The sequence below is a fragment of the Gorilla gorilla genome, chromosome 16 (genome assembly GCF_029281585.2).
Source record: "Gorilla gorilla gorilla isolate KB3781 chromosome 16, NHGRI_mGorGor1-v2.1_pri, whole genome shotgun sequence".
Taxonomy (NCBI): domain Eukaryota; kingdom Metazoa; phylum Chordata; class Mammalia; order Primates; family Hominidae; genus Gorilla; species Gorilla gorilla.
This window is the reverse complement of record NC_073240.2, coordinates 97,464,521-97,478,396: the sequence shown is the minus strand read 5'-3', so window position 1 is coordinate 97,478,396 and position 13,876 is coordinate 97,464,521. Positions and strand designations below refer to the sequence as shown.

Genomic DNA, 13,876 nt, shown 5'->3' with positions numbered 1-13,876 from the left:
TCTGCATTCTTAAGAGACTCCCAGGTGACACTGATGCTGCAGGCTCATGGGCCGTACTTTGAATGGCAAGATTTTAGACCATGGGCCCCTAATACGGCTTGTTAAAAACCAGATTTATGCCCTCTATGTCCAAAGTGTCTGATTCCGTAGGGACAAGACTCTACTTTTTTTCAAGTGTCCAAGGTAATTGTATTGCATGATCTCATAAGGAACCATAGCATCAGACACTACATAACCAGTCACAATGCACAATATCATTATAGTTCTTTTATATTATTTTTTTAAATACAGAGTCTCGCTCTGTCGCCCATGCTGGAGTGCAATGGTGTGATGTCAGCTCACTCATTATAACCTCCGACTCCCACATTCAAGCGATTCTCCTGCCTCGGCCTCCTGAGTAGCTGGAATTACAGGCACCCACCACCACACCTGCCTAATTTCTGCATTTTTTCAGTCGAGTCAGGGTTTCACCATGACCAGGCTGGTCTCGAACTCCTGACCTCAAGTGATCTGCTTGCCTTGGCCTCCCAAAGTGCTGGGATTACAGGTATGAGCCACCACGCCCAATTAATATCATTATAGTTTTTACAGTCAGTTGTATTTATAATTAGTTGGACCTTTTTTTAATTCTAGATAAAATTAATTACTTCTACCATGGTACAACTTCTTTACCGTGTACATTATTGCATATTTTATGTTCTATCCTTGCGCACCTTGGCTCCCAATAACCATGCCCTCTTACCAACACACCCTTAATAGAATTTGTATGCACAGTTACATTTTTTTGGAAAGGAATTGAGCATTGACTTGTTCTACATCCCTAAGCCTCAGGCTCTCCTATGATCAGTGAACACGATAATACCTGCTTTACTGGGGATCAAATAAGAATAATGTGAAAGAATCTCCAAGGACTGACCTTGTAAATCAGTAACTCTGGGTTCTAGGCTGTTCCCTGCCAAATTTGACATGACCTCAGACAAGTTGTCAGATGTCTCTGATCTTCCCTGTTCCACCAGTAGCAACAGAGTTTTTAAATGTATAAAGTGCTAAACAAACTTGAGAGAGTTTTATTGTGAGCAGTAGGAAAATGCATTACTTTTTAATTTAATGAAATGAATATCCAAAATTAATTGAACAGCATTGAATTAATTAATATATCGTTAATTTCTACATGAATTCTCTCCATTAGCAGTGTGTCTTATAAATGTTTGCTAGAGGAGTCTTATATGTAAGCATTACTCACTGGTAGAAGATTCTCACCTAATACATATGCTAAATTTCCATCTTCTTGCACGATTCTGGTTGAGGATCGTATTATTCCAGCCTTAGTTGTCCCTGAGGTATGCAGGAATTTCTCTCTTTTGTGTTGTGCAACCCATTGTGAAATCACAGTGCCATCAGCGCTGCTATCTGTGTGTTGCTAGAAGTATAATTTTCTATACCTGTTTGTCTTTGGCCAGAGAAAGAAACCAATAATTGCATGTTGACCTTGCTTGCTGCTTCTAGGGCCACCATATCCCACTGGACTGTGAAATCAGCATTTCTGCGATGCCTATCTTATTTGTGCCATTCTTTGCCTGAACATTCTTTCCTATGGTGAATTTCAGAAAGAAGAAATACAGATAACTATTTTTTAAAAGTTAACTGACCTAAATGAAGACCTAGACTGAAGGAAGTCCAGCTGTCTACTTTTAAATATAAATTCACAATGACCCAGATTAATAGACCTTTGAGCCAGAAAAAGCTTGAAAATGGTGAAGGCAACTGAGATACGGTAGGTGAAGAATAGGAGCTCTGGAGCCACATGGCCCGGGCTCTTATTCAGCTTCACTGCCTTCTGTGTGGGTAATCTCCGGTTAGTTAGCTCAGTTTGCTAAGCTTCAGCTTCCTTCTCAGTGCAAAGAGGATTTAAGAAGGTAATCAATTCTGCTAGAATCTATACCTGGCAGAAAGAGAGTTTAGTTTTCCCTCCCAAAGCACTACAAATGCTTAGAAAAGTCCCCAGCACACAATAGGTGCTCAGTTGATGTTTGTTGAATGAATAGCTTTCTTCCAGAATGATAGAAAATACGTGTCTTCCTTAAGGTCCTGCAAAATGTTTCTCCACATGCCTTCTCTCCGAGCACTCCTTCACTGGAATGTTTTTATTGTTCTTTAACAGTGAATGGCCCCAGCATTTTGTTTATCATGCCAGAGATAAACCAGGGCACCATTAAAAGTCTAAACCCTTCCGTGGACTTCCACATCAGCTAAAGTGTTTATTGACTTGAACTAAAGTAGATGCAACAATTTGAAGCTTCAACCAAGTTTAGTCTTTTTTTCTTTTTTTACTGTTTACAAAACAAGATATTTTATGGAAGTAATTTATACATTGAATAGAAGAGGGCTATTCCCAATATTATCTTTATCTTGTAGACATAAATAACAAACAACTCCGGTAATCAAAATTTACTACAATTGTAATAGATTTTGGCAGAGTTTATGTATTGTATGCAATGCTAACATAACGCTGAGTTTCAAGGATAGAGGCCAGGATTCCTAGTTTGGCTTTGTTAAATGGGGGAAAAAAAAAATCACTACTGTATTTGTAGTGTTTACTACATTTAAGAGATTAATTCTCATAAATAAAATTGTTTATACCAGCTTCTAATCAGAAAGTTGAAATTATCTGTGGCAATGTAGCCCACTAAAAACTTGTATACTATGAAAATATTTCAATAATTAATGCATGCTCCATCTAGAGTAATCGACAATGAGGTCATAAATGTAATGGGCCATCTGTGTTTGATTTGTACATGAAAATGCTTAAAGAGATAGGCAGGTAGTTCAAGCTTCCCTGGCAAGGAAGATTTGCTCCAACTTCTCCAAGTAGCAGTGCCATTTATTAGATTTTCTTTCTTTTTTCTTAAAGTTTTTTCCGGGTTTTTATTTGATCTATGTACTTCTCACTGTTTCTTGTTCTAATGCAACAATCCCTTTTAGAGTTTTTGGTACTCTAAAACCAAATTAAATTGGCTCATATTCATTCTTAACAATTATACTTGGTTCCCCTAATTTTTTTTTTCTTTTGAGACCAGGGTCTCACTCTGAAACCCACAATGGAGTGCAGTGGCACAATCACGCTAAGTGCAGCCTCAATCTCCCAGGCTCAAGTGAACCTCCTACCTCAGCCTCCTAAGTAGCTGGGACTACAGGCATGAGCCACCATGCATAGCTAATTTTTTAGTTTTTTGTGGAGACAGAGTCTTGCCATGTTGCCCAGGCTGGTCACAAACTCTTGTGCTCAAGCAATCCTCCCACCTCAGCCTCCCAAGGTGCTGGAATTACAGGCATGCACCACCACGCCCTGCCTCCTAATCATTTCAATGGCAACTTGAAAGCCACGTGTCTTATTACAATATTAGAGGCTCACTCCAGTGACTAATTCTTCTCTGTCTGACCACTTCAAACTCTATTATTGCAGTTTTTGCTTTTTTGTCGGTTAACAATTAACCAGCCCTGCTTATATGTGTTAACGAAGAGTGATAGGACCATTAAGAATCTTAGTCATGGTTTTGTAACTCACCCCCGTGAGCATGGAGCAGAATCTCTTATTTCTGGATGCAAGACAACCTCGGTCAACATCAAAGGAGGTTCTAGAATTTTCTATGGAAGAAAACCAAAGAGCATTGAATAATTGCTGAGACCTGGACCCAAAACTGTGTCCAGGAACACACATTCGACTAGAATTTACCAGGATTTATCATCTGCTGGGTGCTGTGCTAGGCACTGAGGACATAGTGAATGAAACCAACAAGGTCCCCATTCTCATGGTTCTTTTATGCTAGTAAATGTGACTTCCTCCTTAGAGGTACTCTTAAGTTCTACAACTAGGAAAGTAAATGGATTATCTCCCTTGGTAACCCCCCCAGATCTGTATTTCCTCCTGTATTGCCTGTTTGGGGAAAATAAGCCACCATCTACCCAGTCACTCAATGCAAGACCCTAGGGTCATCTTGGACGATTCTCTTCCTCCTTCCTCTTCATCAAGACGATTACAAGTTCTGCCAGCGCTGTTTATCATCGCCTGACTCTGCTTCCTTCTCTTCATCCCTACCTGTACAGCCACAGTCTTAATTCAGTTCCTAAAAATTTTTTTGCCTAGAATCTTGCAACAACGTCCAGTATTAATTCCTTACCATTCTATTCTCCATACTGCTGCTATAGTGATATTTTAAACATTATTATGTTAACAAGATTATGTCATTTCTCTGTAGAGAGTCCTTGCTGTAAGAGTTCTACAATTGTCTTGGAGACAAAACCCAGACTTTTAACATGGTGTACAAGAAAAACTTTTGCTAATGTGGCCTGGGCCTGCTTCTACTACGCCATCTCTCCGCAAATCCAGCTCTCTAGTCCTGCAGAAGTCTATTTGCCAGGCACATTATACCTTAGTGCCTTTGACCATGCAATTCCCCTTGCCTGGAATCCCTGACTTTCTTTTATTCACTTGCACAATCTCTCTTCACCTGTAAAAGCTACTCCTAGAGATGTCGCTCTTTCTGCACAGCTTCTCTTCCTTGATGCTTGCCTGGGTTATGTGGACACTTCTCAGAACACTTTGGGTCCAGCTCTGTGGCAGCATGGTGCAGCTCTGTTTACCTGCCCCAGGTGGTCCCACAGTGCCTGCATACATATGGGAAGTATGCTGAATAGGAGGTGTTGAAGGACATTCACTACATGTCCAGCACTGTGTTATGTGTGATCAAAGGCATGATAGAATCTAAAGGCAATTCTCAAGAGTCCTTGTCTTTAAGTGGGATGGCAACAAGATGTCTACCCTCTACCAATCTGTTATTTATTTGGAACTAATTGTTAAATCACCCTTATTCTCCACTTTTCCAGGCTAATATTTCTTTAAAGTTTTTAGCTTTTAAAGTAATTCTTAATATTCGGTTCTGTCAGTTCTTACAATTCTTACTTACAAACATATGCCTTTTAATAGCTTTAACCTAGTGCCCTTAATATTTTTCAAAGGCACCTGAGACAAGTATAAGAAAAAATTTAAATTCATTTTATTCTAATTTTTGAAGTAGAGAGGAGCTTTTCGGTTCCACTGTGGCATTCTACATAATGTCAATCAACCTAACAAAAAGCAAAGCAAACAAACACCAACCCAGCTCTTCATGTATTGATATTAACTAGATATAATAGCGGGGCTGGACGTGGTAGCTCAGACCCATAATCCCAACACTTTGGGAGGCCGATGCAGGTGGATCACTTGAGGCCACAAGTTCGAGACCAACCTGGCCAAATGGTGAAACGTTGTCTCTACTAAAAATACAAAAATTAGCCGGGTATGGTGGCCTGCGCCTGTAATCCCAGCTACTTGAGAGGCTGAGGCAGGAGAATCACTTAAACATGGTAGGCCAAGGTTGCAGTGAGCCCAAGATGGTGCCACTGCACTCCAGCCTAGGTGACAGAGCGAAACTCTGTCTCAAAAAACAAAACAAAATAAAAAGCAAAAAGATGTAATATCTGGATATGTAATTGAAATTCTACTTTTTCAGATACATGCTTGGTTTTGAGTAGACATAACCACCACACTGTTTCCTGTAGAAGTAAACAAAATACAAGCCACATTTTTAATCAGAAAAATATAAATAGAAAAAAAATACAAATTTAATAAAAAATCTAAATTCAACTCCTCACTATTTCCTGAACACATGCTCATTAGCTTTCAGTATATGAAGTGTACTTCTAGAATGATAAGAAAAATAGGCTCTTTGAAAATTAATGAATGTGATTAAAATATGTAGTGAGGCAAAGGGTAGTTTAAGAAACTGCACAGTTATGCAAGGAAGAAAATGGGCTGAGAGAGTAAGTACCCTCCATCTGAGATTGCTTGTGACATGGCCAAGGGCCTTCAGTGTGCCCTGCATCCTAAGATGCTGCTGGTGGGGCAGAGTGGGAGGACTTAGCTCCGCCTTTGTTTTTCTTCATGCACCAAGCTAGGGAAGTCAATTTTGCCTTCAACACATAGGACTGATTGTTCTTGATTTCATCATTATCATCAGAAAAAGTTTTATATACCTTTCTGTGTATTCAAAACATGAAAAAAAGAATCTTAAATAGCTATAGACATTGCCACCCAGATGTTTTGAGTTCAAAGTAATTAATAACATGGTAGGACACAATAAACAGAGCCATCTTTCAGACAAGTGCACAGCCTGATGAGACAGCAGATTAAAGGCTTAATAGGGCCAGGTGTTGGGGGCACATGCCTGTAATCCAAGCCCCTTGGGAGGCCAAGATGGGAGGATTGCTTGAGGAGTTCAAGACCAACCTGGACAACATAGCAAGACTCCATCTCTACTCACCCCCCCAAAAAATTAGCCTGGCATGGTCGCACACACCTGTAGTCCCAGCTACTCGGGAGGCTGAAGCAAGAGGATTGCTTGAGCCCAGGAGTTCGAGGCTGCAGTGATTATGCCACTGCACTCCAGCCTGGGCAACAAAGTGAGACTTTATCTTAAAAAAACAAAATAAAACAAAACAAAAAACGAAGGGCTTTATTGAGGATGGTTTCAGCTGGCTAAGTTCCAACCATGTTTCCCATCAAAATATGGTTTCTTGTACTTCTTTGTGACATTATAAAAGTAGTACATACTCAAAACAAAGAAAAATTAGAATATACACAAAGCAAAACTAAGAAGAATACCCTGAAAAATAATTTTTTCCTTTTCTACAAGTTAGCCAATGTGATTTCATTGGTATATATCTTTGCAGATGTATAAAATAGCATGCTATTCTACATATGTTTTGTAACCAGATTTTCCTCTTAACATAGCAAATACATTCATGTCACTAGTCCTATCTAAGGTTATGTGCTTGAATAAGAACCTACCACTGGTCAAGAAGGCACATTACATGATACATAGCAGCTCACATACTATCTTTTTTAAAAAATTAAAAGATACAGACAACTGAGAATCATACATAGCTACATTAAGTTAGCATGAATCTTTATTTTAAACATTTAGATGATGTGCCTTGTAAACAGATCAGTTCAGTGTTTAAGAGTGATGAATAACAAAGTTGGGAAGGTGAGTGGAATATTTTTAAATAATTTGGTAAAATAGGATGGGACTGGGTTTTGGAGATGAATGGATGTTTGCACCCAGCTTCCCCAAGCCCTAGAATATGTGTAGGTGAGAATATCTAGCACTGTGCTTGGCACACTGTGGGCCTGGGGAGAGTTGGAACCCATTTAAATTAGCTGGAAGAAGCAGGGATTCAGAACACAAAGATGGTAAAGGTAAGCAGTGTCAAGGGGAGGCAAGAATGTGATGGAAGTACTAAAATGACTGTGTCTCAAAAACAGGGAGAGTGTTCAATAAATGGTGCTGGGATCGCTGGCTGGGCATATGCAGAAGAATGAAACTGTACCCCTGTCTTTCACCACATACAAAAATTAACTTGAGATGGATTAAAGATTTAAATGTAAGACCTCAAACTGTAAAAATTCTAGAAGAAAACCTAGGAAATATTTACTAGACATCATCCTTGTAAAGAATTCTTCGCTAAGTCCACAAAAGCAATTGCAACAAAAGCAAAAATGAATAAGCAGGATCTAACTAAACTAAAGAGCTTCTGCACAACAAAAGACTCCATCAACAGAGTAAACAGACAGCCTGCAGAATGGGAGGAAATATTCACAAACTATGCATCCAATAAAGGTCTAACATCCAGAATCTATAAGGAACATAAACAATTCAACATGCAAAGAACAAACAACCCATTAAAAAATGGACAAAGGACAGGAACAGACTCTTCTCAAAAGAGGACATACAAACAACCAAAAAACATGAAAAAATGCTCAACATCACTAAGCATCAGAAAAATGTAAATTAAAAACCACAATGAGATACCATCTCACACCGGTCAGAATGGCTATTATTAAAAGTCAAAAAATAACATGCTGGTGAGGCTGTGGAGAAGAGAGAATGCTTCTGCAGTGCTGGTGGGAATGTACAATTTCAGCCACTGTGGAAAGCAGTTTGGAGATTTCTCAAAGAACTTAAAAATAGAACTAGCATTCCACTCAGCAATCCCATTACTGGGCATATACCCACAGGAAAATAAGTTGTTCTATCCAAGAGATACATATACTTCTATGTTCCTTGCAGAGCTATTCACAATAGCAAACACATGGAATCAACCTAGGTGCCCATCAACTGTGGATTGGATAATTTGGTATATATGCATCATGGAATACTATGCAGCCATAAAAAGAACAAAATCATGTCCTTTGCAGCAACCTGTTTGCAGCTGGAGGCCATTATCCTAAACAAACTAACACAGAAACAGAAAACCAAATAGCACACATTCTCACATGTAAGTGGGAGCCAAATATTGAGTATGCATGGACATAAACAATGAACACTGTAGACTGCTAGAGCAGGAGGGAGGAAAGGGAGCATGGGCTAAAAAAGCTACCTATTGAATCCTATGCTCACTACCTGGGTGATGGGATCATCTGTACCCCAAACATCAGCATCACACAGTATACCCATTTAACTAACCTGCATATGTAGCCCCTAAATCTAAAAGTTGAAATTGCTAAAAAAAATATATATAAATAAATAAACTTAGATATGCCCCCCTCCAAAAAATGAGGAGAGTTTGGTGGTGGAATGAGGAGGGAAAAAATGCCCTCAAGTGCTATACCGCAACAGAATCCCTGGAAAATGAAGGAGAAGAAGATGATGGCAGCTAATGGATAGCATTTACAGTAATGATGACAACACTGCATTGTGCTTACATTTCCCATGTACCAAACAGGGGCCTCTAAGCACGTTGCATATATGAACCATTTAATCTTTACCACATTTTGTCTGGCCTACCTTCTTTTTTTTGAGGTAGGGTCTCACTCTGTTGCCCAGGTGGGAGTGCAGTGGCATGATCTTGGCTCACTGCAACATCCGCCTCCTGGGTTCAAGTGATTCTTGTGCCTCAGCCTCCCGAGTAGCTGAAATTACAGGCTGCCATATAATTACACACTACCATGCCTGGCTAATTTTTGTATTTTTTTTGTAGAGACAGGGTTTTAACCATGTTGGCCAGGCTGGTGTTGAACTCTTGACCCCGAGTGATCCACCCGCCTTGGCCTCCCAAAGTGCTGGGATTACAAGCCACAGCACCTGGCCCTGACCTACCTTCTATGGCTATAAGGACTAAATGAATTTGTATTTGTAAAGTCCTTTAAATAGTGCAATATAAAAGTTTGTTAATAAAGCACCCTTTTACTGAGAGACACAGAGGTTAAGTACCTTGCCTGAGGTCACACAACTACTCAATGGAAGAAGTAGAATTAGAACCTGGGCCATCTGGTACAGGAGCCCAGGCTGCCCCTGAGAGATCTCTGGTCAACTCAGAAAGTGATGGGCTGTGGCTCCTCCTGCCCTGATTTCACCTTACCCACAAAGAATGTCAAAGGAGGTGCTGTCTTTCTCCATGGGAGAAATGGGAATGACCATTACAGCCAAAGAATTCCAACAATGGGCACCTGCTGGCGAGTTGGGGGCTGCATTACTTCTGCCCCATCTCACCTCCTCCCATCCACTCCATCCCTCTGTCCTTATTTGAGGTGACTGCGTGGGAAAGGCACTCTCTTAGGAGGTTTGATGTGACATTATTTAGGAAAATGGAAACAAAATACAGACCCAGTCTGTAGAAATGTCACTATTACTGGAAAAGGAATTAAAATCTCCTTAAATAACCAATGTTTTCAAGATCTCTGGGTGAAGACTCAGAGTTAAGGTCCTCCCTTTCTCATTCTTTTCTCCATTCCTCTTCCTCTTCCCTGGTTTCTGCCCCTCAACTATTGACCAGCCCATCTCCCTCTCCCCACTGTAACAATAATGGTCATAACAAGAATGCTGGAAGCTCACAGTGACTGAGCTCTTGTTATATAGCAGGCATGTTAATTCATGATCTCCTTTAATCCCTGTAACAGCCTTGTGAAGAAGTGACTGTTTTCTTAACCTACTTTATATGTGAATAAATTGAAGTTCAAAGAAGATAAATCATTTGACTGGCAAGTGGAAAGACTGGAATTGGAGCTCCAATCTCTTGCTAAATCCAATGCCACACTTCCTCTCCTTATCCCCCAAGGCACTGGCACCAACTCCACTAAGCATTCAGTTTTCCAGCATCACCTGATTCTTGGAAGATAAGTGGGTAGATATGCATGGGCCTCCCTGAGTTAGATACTCTGGCATGTTTCACAGATGGTATTCCAGCCAGTTGGACTGTGCCTTTTAGCCAGAAAGGTTATGAAATGCACCAAATAGGATCACAGGATTTGTTGTCAAGGCCAGCCCCTGTTTATTGAGTATCTACGATGGCCTGGCACTTGTGGTAGCTGCAGAGAGAAATGCAGTGGCGAAGGGGATGTGATCTTGCTATCAAGAAACTTAGCATTTGAAAAGGAAAATGAGACCAGCTCACATCAGAAGAAGAACCTAAGAAAAACATGGTCGGGGGGATTCTTTGGGGATAGTGCCTGAGTGTCTACCCCTAACACTTTTTCCCTTTTCAGCCCCTTCAAGCCGTGAGGTACCAAGGCCACCAGTGGGATAGTGAACCTGATCCTAATGGGGATGCTGAGACATCTGAGGGTTGAGTTAGAGGTGAAGGAGCAAAGAAAGAGAAAGCCAGCCTCTTTTCAAGGTCTGGGCAAAGAGAGCAGATTGTGTGCCTCCTGAAGGAAGCCCTTCACATATCTTCATCAGGATGTGGTCCATGGAAGGACCCTCTACTTCTGCTAATCATGGTAGCCCTGGAGGAGTGAGGCAGAAACTAGCAGATGAGCTTCTGCGTCTGGTAGGTTGGGTGTCCTGCCAGTCCTTTCAGCGCCTCAGCAGATGGTAACAGGAAGATAAACTTCCCTACCATTTTGGACTTTCTCCTTGCCCAGAACCAAACATCTGACCTATACAAACTAATAGAACATGACCTTCAAGAAAAACTATAGCTTCTCCAGTGGGATTCAGGAACTAGAGGAGAGAAACCCAAATGTTTAGGACAGACGACTCATTGCTGATAGAAGAGATGGAGAGATGAAGATGAAAATAATGAGCATTCTCAAAGACGTGATTGAAACACCACAAAGATCTTCTGGACCTACGTTCATGATGTCTGCATTGAAATAGCTATTAGATGAATGAGGGAAAAATGGCATAATTCTTGATAGCAACTGAATTAGAGAGCTGCAGGATTAAGTAAAAGGAAACACAACATGCTGCAAAGATGGAAACACATGAGTGAAAACGTAGGTGACTTAAAGCACAGATCCAGGAAATGGAACATGCAAATAATAAGCCATCCAGAAGAAAAAAAGGAAAGGGTGGAAAAGTGGTTACTATATCCAAAATGAAGGAACATTTCACTGAGCTGAAGGAAGACGTTAGTTTCCTGATTACAAGAGCTGAGTCTAAGTAAGAATTAAAACAAAACAAAACAAATCCAAACAAAAACACGTAACTCAACATATCCTCATTGAATTCATGACTATTCAGTGTACTAGACACTGTGGAGTTTCACCCAGATACCCCCTTCAGGACTGGGGCACCCTAACTCCCCACCCACTGCTGTCCATATCCAATACTGGTTGATGCAACGTACAAAGGAATGGTTCTCTTGTCCTAATACGAGAACTCAAACTCAGCTCCCATAAGATTAGCTGAGGCCTCTGTTAAGGCTGTGCGCAGCTACTCAGTTATTCCCTTTGCCCAATCCTGCCTTTTTATCCCTTATAGTCATTGTTCTCAAGAGCACTCCTCTGTAAAATTCCTCCTGCCCACAAATCCCCATCTCAGAATGTTTCCCAGGGAACCTGACCTATGACACTTTATACCAAACAAAGCAAAACAAAACGGAACAAAAATCCAAAAACAGAAACAAAACAAAATTCTCCCTTAAAAAACCCCCTAAACTAATGACATTTTCTAATAGAGCATTCTGATTAGTTGAAAATAAAGGAGAGCTGGATGTGGCAGCTCATGCCTGTAATCCCAGCACTTAGGGAGGAAGAGGTGGGAAGATAGCTTGAGCCCAGGAGTTTGAGACCTGCCTGGGCAACATGAGTCCCCATTCTCCACAAAAGGAAAAAAAAAAAGCCAAAAAAATTAAGGGAGAATTGGACTAGTGTTATGCTTGTCTGCCATATGGAAAGCTGAAAGATGATAAAATTAAGTATATAGAGAAAAGCCAACTGAAAGCTAAAGATGGTGAAATAAAATCTATTGTGAGAAAAGGTCTGAAATCAAAGAAGCATATAATTAAGAAAATATTGTTTATTTGGTTCCAAAGAAAATTATTTTGGAAACAGGTAAGGACTCTGTTTATTACCCCTATAGCCTTTCTGATTAAAACACTGCAGAAAATTATCTACCCAAATGACAACTGAAAACAATGGAGATCTCAAGACCAAAAGGATCGGAAACAATGGATCATGATAATGATGTAATTGAGATGTTGTAAAATATTGGTGAGTATGGATTATTGGAACAGAAAGAATGAGATGTTGGGAAAAACTCTGGATTTAAGAGGTGTGGCTGTGTGTGATGGTAGGGGATAGGGAAATTAATATCACAGTGGGAGGAAATAATTATTTAATAATTATATGCTAATAGGGGAGTCAACATTAATTTCAGTAGTTATGGAAGGAAGGTGATGTTTAGCACATTTGACAAACAAAAATACCTCGCAAATTACCAGGAGAAATAAAAAAAAGAAGAGAAACTTAACAAGGTCAGCAAAAAAATATAAAAACAGGCAAAAAAGAAACAATAGCAAAATGTAAAAAAATTGAAATTAAACATAAGATGGAGGAATTAAGTAGATCAGTTATTACAAGAAATGTAAGTGGATATAATTCCTTTTCAAATGTCAGACTAGGTTAAAAAACAAAACCCAGCTTAATGCCCCATACAAGAGTTATACCTATGACAAAGTGAAATACTGTAAATTAAGGGTTGGGCAAAGACATCGACAACTGCAAAGAATAACAAAACAACAAACCCCAAGGTATGAAAGTTTGAATTCATGAAACACTTCAAAGAAATATACTATGTAATGATAAAAGGCATAACCTATTAAGGAAATATGATGAACACAAAATATCAAATAACACAGGAGACAAACATATAAGGTAAAACTGCACTCCAGCCTGGACAACAGAGTGAGACTCTGTCTCAAAAAAAAAAAAAAAAAAAGAATACAATTGTAGGGGGTATATTTAATAAAGCATTTTCAATATCTGGTAGATTAAGAAAACAACAGGCCAGGTGTGATGGCTCATACCTGTAATCCCAGCATTTTGGGAGCCCAAGGCAGGTGGATCAAAGGGTCAGGAGTTTGAGACCAGCCTGGCCAATATGGTGAAACTCCATCTCTACTAAAAATACAAAAATTAGCCGGGTGTGGTTGCAGGCACCTGTAGTCCCAGCTACTCGGGAGGCTGAGGCAGGAGAATTGCTTGAACTCAGGAGGCGTGGAGGTTGCAGTGAGCCGAGATCATGCCACTGCATTCCAGCCTGGGCGATAGAGTAAGACCCCCTCTCAAAAAAAAAAAAAAAAAAAACCAAACAGTAAACAAAGATATAGTAGATTTCAATAAGATAGTCAATAACATGGAACACACAAACACACACACACACAGATCTATGCAAATGTGTGTGTATCAAGGTACTCTACAGGAATTTTTATCTTTATCTGTGTCCGTAAAGCATTTGTAAAAGTTAATAGGTAACTGACCACACAAAAAAACTAAATAAAATTTAAAAAGTAGAGGTTTTATAGGCTACATTTCTGATCATAATGCAGTAAAACT

The 13,876-nt window shown here is 39.8% G+C and overlaps 1 protein-coding gene across 13 annotated transcripts in view; it reads left to right on the top strand.

Annotated features, from left to right (window-relative positions):
• Positions 1 to 13,876, top strand: part of LOC109023491 (uncharacterized) — a 190,718-nt gene that overhangs the window by 71,356 nt on the left and 105,486 nt on the right. The window contains exon 1 of one of the 13 annotated variants that reach the window (XR_010131084.1): positions 86 to 547. The exons of the other annotated variants lie outside the window; for them this stretch is intronic. The gene's annotated coding sequence lies outside the window, so the exon portion shown is untranslated. Of the gene's footprint in view, positions 1 to 85; positions 548 to 13,876 lie in introns of those variants that run through there. 13 annotated transcript variants of the gene reach the window in all.